Here is an 8,808-nt window from a genome sequence, read left to right on the forward strand (position 1 = left end):
GCAGAACCAGTTAATAAGCTAAAGCAAGAGAAGACAGACCGCCAGTGGTTGTGGTCATTATCTAGACCCACTTGGTATGCCAGTTGTTGGTGACAACACATGTTGAAGTATTGCGGGATGGTGTGTCATGATGTGTGCAACTGGCTTTGAAAAACTTCATCCCAAAGGTAGTGGGGAGCCATTGAGAGCTTTAGGCAGAGGCGGGACAACATCGATTTGAGCCAGAGAAAAATCACTGGGATGTACTGCAGTGGGGAGGAAAGGACAGAAGTGGGAGGAGTGTGTCAAGGTGATGAGTCTTAGGTGACCATCTTTTTTTTTTTTTCTTTTAATTTGTTATGTTTTAGAGAGAGGAAGAGAATGTATGCAAGTGGGGAGAGAGGGTCAGAGGGAGAGAGAGAGAGAGAGAGAGAGAGAGAGAGAACCCTAAGCAGGCTCCATGCTCTGCGTGGATCCCAACACGGGGCCGGATCCCCGGACCCCGGGATCACGATCTGATCCAAAACCAAAAGAGTCGGATGCTCAACCGAATGAGCCACGCAGGCGGCCCTAGGTGACCATTTTAATAGTCCAATGAGAGTTGCAAAAATTCTCAATCTGTGGTTGGGCGGGGAGGGGGAGGGGATGAGGACAAGGGAAAAAAAGAACATGCTTTGGAGCCAGATAACTTGAACTCAGGTAATTGTTGGCACATCAATTAACCTCCATGTGCCTCGGTTTCCTCACCTGTAAAATGAAAGTGCATTTCGTCTGCAAGAACTTCCATAACAAAGTATCATAAGCTGGTTGGCTTAAACAACAGAAATTTACTTTCCCACAGGTCTGGGTCTGGGATCAAGGTTTTGTTGGGCTTGGTTTCTTCCCAGGCCTCTGCTTGGCTTGTAGAAGGTTTTCCCTCCGTATGCGACTGTGTTCAAATTTCCTCCTCTTCTAAGAACACCAGTCATATTGGATCAGGACCTACCCAAATGGCCTCATTTTAACTTAATTATGTCTTTAAAGACATATCTCCAAATGCAGCCACATTCTCAGGTACTGGCAGTTAGGGCATCATATATGAATTTTTTGGCTACAAGTCAGCCCATACAGGAGGCTGAGAGGATTTGTGAAAATTAAGTGAATTAGGGCATGTAAAGTACTTACAGCAGTGACCAAAATGTTTTTCTGTTATTAAATATCACATAGGGAAAGGAGGCAGCCATTTCACAGGGGCCCCAAAGCTACTGCCTCCTCCAGAAGTAGTCCTAACTGTTCTCTGAGCCCAGCACCCTCAGAAGCCCTCCCACCAGCTTCTGGTCTCTTCCATCTGAGGTCATGGCTGTTAAAGGTCAGGATCCTCTTTAGCCCCCTTCTCTCCAGAGGAAAGCTTGATCAGGTGATCGCTTGGAAACAACTAAGGCTGTGGTTCTCAAACTGTGGTCTCCAGACCGTCAACCTCACCTGGAACTTGCTAGGAGGGCAAAGGAATCAATTCTGCTGGACTACCACATGGGGACAGCACAGGACCACTGGTAAGCACGGGCTATGCAAAACATCCACAAATGCAAAAGCCTTTCAGGGCCCTTTCTGCCTCCAGTCTGGCCCCAAGCCCCTCTGTTCTCCCCCCACAGCTTGAGGGACCTCTTGAGATCCCATACTCCGTTGTGTTACTGGCTCAGGAATCTTCAGCGGCAAGAAAGGCCATCTCCAGCAGTATCTCCTTTCTCCCGCATCTTTCGGGTTTGCAAATTTCTGTTTGTACCTTCCCTGGGGTCAGACTGACCTGGATTTGAATTTCAGCTCTGGCATTTACCGTCGGGGTGTGACTTGGGCAAAAAACCCAAGGCTCTGCTTGGGCTTCTGAGGCTCTGCTTCCTCATCCGTGAAATGGGGGCAATTAATAAGACTCCTGGGGTGTTAGGAGAGAGTGCTTGTTGATAAAGGGATTTTAGCCTAGGGTCTCGCAGACAGTGGGTACTTGGTATGCAGCAACCCCGTTTCCCCTTCTGCATTGCCAAGCAGGACACACAGTCAGGGTTCACAGGCCCACATTGATGCCATACGCATGCATGCTGTGGAGCCCCCCTGCCCAGTGTTTTCACTTCCAGCTGCTGGTACCCGCATCTCTTTCCCCGGGGGCTTCCTCTGGCTGCTGGTATCCACTCTGCTTAGAGCTCTGCACAGTGGGGATAAATAGTACCTATCTCATGGCACTGCTTGAAGGGCCTGGTTAGTGCCCCTTAGAATAGGTCCTCAGACTGTTGCTGTTGGGGTGACCTCGCCCTTGCCCTTCTCTTGCCCGTCTCTGTGACATCCCCCCCACCCCCTGCCCAGGAGTGGCAATATCAGAATATCGGGCAGTGGACAAAGGTTGGGGGATACCTGCAGGGGCCTGGCTCACTGATGGCTCCCTGCTCTACCGCTTCTGACCTCCCGCCCTTGGGCCACACAGGCTGGCTGGGGCTCACCCCCCTCGCAGATACCTAAGATGCCCCAATTGGTGTCATAGGATGTAAGAGGACACCAGACGCCGGACACTGCCAGATAACCCTGGCACCTTGGCAGGGGCAGCTGGTGCTGTGTGGGCTCTCTGAACCTGGACCTTCTTAGGCTGGGGACCTGGAGGTGACACAGCCCCTCAGCCTGCAGCCTGCCGGGGCCAGGGACCTAGGCCTTATCCAACAGTCTCGTCACCAGGACCCCCCTGGTTTCTGTGGCTGCCTCCTGGGGGTGGTTTGTGCTTGGCCTTCACTTTCTGTGTGGGGCTAGTCCTGCCCCTGGAAGTGGAGGCTTTCATCTACAGGACTTGGTGTAAGGGCCTCCACAAGCACACTCCCCAGCCCCCAGCACGAGTCTCTCCCCGCTTGTGGCTGTCGCTGTCGCACTGTGTGTGCAGGAAGTCAGGGGCAGAGCATTACGGCCTCGAGGTACGCTTTGCAAAAGTTAGCAGACTATAGTCAGGACCAGCTACACAATTTATGGAGCCCCGTGCAACATGAAAATGCAGTTTTTCCTGTTCAAAAATCAGGAAGAGTTTCCAGACAGGGACAACGGAGCAGTAAGCCAAGTGGGGGGAGGGGGGGGCTGCGTGACGGCACAGGGGGCAGGCGCCTGAAGCCGGCTCTGACTGCGACCCTTATCTCTCTGTGCGACTGAGTTTGTCAGAACTTTCCTTGCACCCTGGAGCACTCGGGAAGGACGCAAGGGCACAGGGTCGAAATGGGCCCCTTCCCCAGCTTAGGACATCTGTCATCTCAGAGATGCTTCGAGCCGGTGTTCTCTGTGCAGCTGGCCTTTCTCGCTAGCTGGCCCCCAGGTTCCTGGGGTCATGGCAGCCTGTGGGGCCTTTGCTGCCTCTGACTTGCCGTGTTCGCTGTGTCTGCTCTGGGGTGTGGGGTGGATCCCTTGAGGCCCCTTTCCTTTTCTGCGGCTAATCATCAGACCTTTGGATTTAGGTCTGAGCAGCCCCTGGGGAGCCCCCAGACATATTCCTGGTGCACAGGGTGCTCTAGGCTCTCCCTAAGCCCATCCCTCCCAGCTCGTCCACCCAGCTCTGTGTCCCAGGGGGCTGGGCTGGGTGGCTGCCCCGGTGGGCTGCCTGCACCCTGCTTCTGGTTGAGTGTCACCAATGGGAGCAGGAGGCAGAAACTGGAGGGAGCGAGGAATGGGCGGGGGGGGGGGCATTTATTCCACCAGCTTCCCCCACCCGGAAACTCCCACCCCCTGTCTGGGTCCCTGTGCCAGGTCACAGCTCCTGTCAGGCAGCTTCCTCCATATTGCCCTCCCTGTCTCTAGGGTCTGATTCTCCTGGCTAACAGCTCCTTCCCCTTGGCTCGCCAGCCCCAGCCAGTGATGGAGTCCAGTTGTCACTACTATTTTTTTCCCCTGAGATGTCCTGATACCCTGCCCAAGCCTCTGTAAATAGGCCCTTTATCAAACTCTCCCAGAATTACCGCGATTTGAATTTGCATCTATTTCCTTCTGGGACCCTGGCTGGTACAAGGATCTCTGTTCTCTGTTGCACTCCCAAGTCTATGTTTGTAGCTCCCAGTCCCTAGGGATAGCGGGGTCAGGGACTGGATGTCCAGGAACTCAGGCCGGGGTCTACCCCCTGGCTTCTTGGAGAGGTGGGAACCTTCCCTCATGTTTTCCCGAAGATGTCCGCCAGAGCTCCCATCTTCAGCTAATTGGGAACCAGGGACCTAGAAGTTGTGTCTTCTCCTTCTTCAGTTTCAGGGCCTGATGGAGGCAAGTTGGTTCCCTCAATTGCACCCTACCCCCAGAGAGATCCCTTCTGATCAGGCGACCAGGTTCTCAGACAAGTAGAAACTCAGATAACTAGACAACCAGGTGACTGGACAGCCAGGCGTGCAGACGTGTAGACATCAACACCTGCTGAATGTCTAGCTGCTGGGTCTGCAGCTCTACAGCCCCTACTCTCCCTTCCTTTGGGGAGCCTCTCTTCTCCTCCTGTCAGCCCCTTAGTTTACCTTTGACCTAAACCAATCAGCCAATGAGGCTTCACCAAACTGATCCCAGGACCTTCTAACCAGGAAGAGGTTCTCTCTTGTTGGACCCGCCGAGGGTCTGGAGGGGCCAACCAGGAAGAAGGCAGCGCTGAGAGGCAGACATTGTTTGAGTCCTGATTAAGCCATTCCTGAAGCTAGTTACCCTGGAACGTCTCAGTTATGTGAACCACTGAATTCCCTTTTTGCTTAAAGCCAGTTTATGTGGAGTGCAATAGGAAGAAATCTGTGTATTTGGTCTTTGTCTCTGTTTCTGGCCCAGAGCTCCTCAAAACCTTGTAATTTCTTAGGTGATAGGAATGTCTTTTGTCATTCCTAACAAGGCCTTTGGATCATAGGCGAGTTTATGCCAATGAGGTGATTCAGGGTGGGGTCCCTATGTAGCCTCTGGTCGGAGGGGGGAGGGACCCTTCCCCAACTCCTATGAACCTCTTCATCTGGTTGCTAATCTGTATCCTTTATATTAACCTGGTAATGTAAGTGTGAGTAAATATTTCCCCGAGTTTGTGAGCCATTCAACCAATTACTGGAGCTGAGGAGGGGGTTGTGGGAACCGGTTTTACAGCCAGTCAGTCAGAAGTCTGGGTGGTCTGGACTTGGGATTGGCATTTGAAGTGAGGAGCAGTCTAATTTCCCCTAGCTTTATTGGGATGTAATTGACATATAACATTGTTCGAGTTCAAGGGGCATACGCGGTGTTGATCTGATGTACTTACATGTAGCAAAATGATTATTATCACAGTTGGCTAGCACTTCCATCTTGCCACGTAATGATCATTTCTTTCTTTTTTTGTGATGAGAACATTTAAGATTTACTTTCTCAGCAACATAAGTGAGATCACACAGTATTTGCTTTTCTTTGTCTGGCTTATGTCACTCAGCAGAAGGCCCTCAAGTTTCATCCAAGTCCCTGCAAATGGCAGAATTTCCATCTTTCTCATGGCTGAGTAATCTTTCATTTTACGCACACACCACACCTTCTTTATCCACTCATCTGTTGACAAGACACTTCTGCTGTTTCCTTATCTTGGCTATTGTGAATAATGTTGCAGTGAAATCAGGGTACAGATATCTCCTCAAGATCCTATTTTCATTTCCTTTGGATACATCTCCAGAAGTGGGATTGCCAGATCAGATGATAGTTCCATTTTTAATTTTGGGGGGAGCCTTCATCCTGTTTTCCACAGCGGCTGCAACGATTTTACATTCCGAAGCTGGGGGTAGTTTTAACCTGTGGGGCCTGATACTTTCGGGTAGATAGTGTCGGAATTGAGCTAAACGGTAGGGTGGTCGGTGGCCACCGGAGAAATGGGATTGCACGGCTGTGGGAAGACTCCCCCACCTCTGGTGTCTGAAATGTTCTGGGTCTCCCAGACCTTGTGAAGGGAAGGGTCCTGGCTGGGGTAGGAGCCACTGAGCCTCTCCTCCACTGGCCTACCATTGAGTGGGAGGGGGATCAGGACAGAGTTGTACACACAGGAGGCCTCTCTCTGCTTGTAAGAGTCTCTCAGGAGGCCTGGGTTCAACCCTGGGTTTGTTTTTAGTGATCTGGGTCGGTGGACATGTCCCTCCTGCTCTCGGGCCCTGGCTTCTCACGGGGAGCCGTGTGGAGACCTTCTTGCCCTGCTTTGCCAGTGGGTTTGACCCATTGTGAGCATCGTTCCCCGGAAGCCGCTGGCTGGGTGTGAAGGCCGGGAGCAGAGCCGACCCAAATCTGGCTCTCAGAGCCCAAGTCCTTGTGGCCTCCAGGAGGGGAGCCAGGGCTCTCCTGCCCCCATTCTTCATTCAGAAAGCTCAGGCTCCCAGCCAGGGTAACAGCCTCATACGTGGGGGCTAAGCCTTCTGTGCTCTGGCTCCTCCCTCCTTCTCTTTGTTCTTTCCCCAAACCCTGCCCCAAATTGGTGTGCAGGGAGCCGAGCACATGATGTTAATGACCGTTTTATCAGGAAAGCCCATCTGCAGTCATAACTCAGCGTTCAGTCGCTGGGACTTGCTTGTCCCAAATGTTTAGAGCTGTGGTTCTCAAAGTAGAGACTTCAGACCAGCCGTGTGAGCGTCGCCGGGGAACTTGTTAGAAATGCACATTCTCGGGCCCCATGCCCGACCCTGGGGTAGGACCCAGCAAGTGTGTTTGCAGGGGTCCCCCAGGGGATCCTCACTCAAGTATGAAAGCCACTTGGAGCTGCTGTGGGAACAGCATGGGGCTGTTGCTAGGACAGAAGGTGCAGAAGGGGACAATCTGGCGCCCACCTAGATCTCCTGTAGCCTCAGATGCCCCAATGCCCTGGCTCCTGTGAGTGAGTGTTGGCTGCTAACAGCCTCCAGCTGACCCTTCTCTTCAGCATTGCCCTCTGCAGAACCTGTGTGCCCAGAAACGCCTGAGAGGTTAGGTGCACACCTGCCTCCCCCACCCCCACCAGTAGGCCACAGCCAATGACTGATGGTTGGGGTGCAACAGGCTGGCCCCTGTCTCAAGGTGGGACATTCTCGTGTGAATTACTCTCTAGAGCCCCCCTGTGAATTAGGTCAAGGCTTTAACTGCTAGACTTTAACTGCTCCAAAATGCTGCTTACCCCAAATGCCTAGAGTTGTTGGTGCAACAGGTATGAATTAATGCACAACACCCTGATGTGAAAAGAAAATGCCACTTGGCTTGCTTTGGGAAAATAAAAATAAACCTGGCTCTGAGGCCCTGCCTACCAAGATGACCATGCTTGGTGACTATCCTCTGCAAGCTGGTTTGAAGTCAGACAGGAGAGCCTTCTGTAGCCCAAGATGCTGGGGAGGCCCCTGGATCTCAGGTGCTGGTGACCACCACTGTGGTGGGGCCATTTTCTTCTTGGCCTCAAAGAATCAGCTTGTCTATTCTTGGTGAAGACAACAGAGGGACATGTTTCACAGGGGGGGAAAAAAAAACCTTTTAACTATTCTCCTCCCCAGCTGCCCTTCCTGAGAGGGGAAAGAGAAAAGTGTCTACTTCTTGTGTTCAGCGAAAGAAGAAAACAAAAACAAAAGCAAAACAAAGACAAGGCATGAATTAATTTCCCTAGTAGTTCCTGGCAGGTATCAGAGCAGATGGCAAGTGTGTGTGTGTGTGTGTGTGTGTGTGTGTGTGTGTATGTGCGCGCGCGCGTGCAGGGGATGTTATTTGCATATGTGGACTTAGAGGTATGTTTACATATGTGAGCTTGGGGCTTGGGTTCCATTACAGAGAGATAGTAACCAAGGCCAGAGGCCCCATCACCCCTCCCTCCACCACCCTCCCAGAAGGTGTCAGTCTCTCCCTCAGTGTCAGCTTTCTGCCCCAGGCCTGATGTGGTTCTCACCTGCTACCCTTTTGGAGCCCACTGGGAGCATAACAGGTGTTGCTGGACAGGACAGTGGGACGACCTGTCTGAGCTCCAGCCACCTCTTTGCTTTGGCACTTCAGGGATTTAAAATTCTAGGTTGGGAGCAAAGACATCAAAACCTCGGTAATTTTGGCCCCAAGTCTGTCCAGAGGCATGGGGGGGGGGGGGCGCGTGGTATGAGGGACAAGGGGAATCTAGGTAAATAAAAACATAAAAAGATCGGACAGAAATATAGTAAAACATTTACAGCATCTTTATTCCCTGGGATCTGTGATTATGGGTGATGTCTATTTATGTCTTTGTTTTTATTTACATTTTTGAAACTTTCTAAAACCAACATGAATTATGTATACAACAATGAAAAATGAAACCATGAGAATAATTATAACCCCCACCCCACGTTTATTCCTTGAGTGCCAGCTTCCTTTCCTACCCCCATTATAAAAGGAAAGCTTTTATTTCCTCAACTTTGTATTATGAAAACTTCTCAGCACACAGAAAGAAATGGAAAGAACAGTACAAAAAGCACCCATACATTATACAACATACCCCCCCCCCCAGGCTCAAAAGTGGTGATATTGTTTTGTCTTTGCTTAATCTATACATATGTACTTTTGTTTTTTCCCAAGGCATTTGAATGTAAATTGTGATACATTTCACGTCTAAACACATCTGAATAAATCATGTAAGTATAAAGATTCTAAAGACTTCAGGTGCCATTTTCTTGTGGAATGTCCTACAATCTGGTTCAGTGACAGTCAGCCCTCCCTCCCTAGGTCATTTGCCTCCGCGGGATGTTTCTCTGGATTGCTTCCCCTGTCCAGATCAGCTGCAGATTCAGGGTCTGTTGCAAGCCGCACCTCCTCCACGAAGCCTTCCCTGACATTATCAAATAATATCCTGTTTTGTTACTCAACTCTTCATTCAACATTTCATGAGTAGAACAGCTCAGA

The sequence above is a fragment of the Panthera pardus genome, unplaced genomic scaffold, assembly GCF_024362965.1.
Source record: "Panthera pardus isolate Hobbes unplaced genomic scaffold, ASM2436296v1 HiC_scaffold_25, whole genome shotgun sequence".
Taxonomy (NCBI): Eukaryota; Metazoa; Chordata; class Mammalia; order Carnivora; family Felidae; genus Panthera; species Panthera pardus.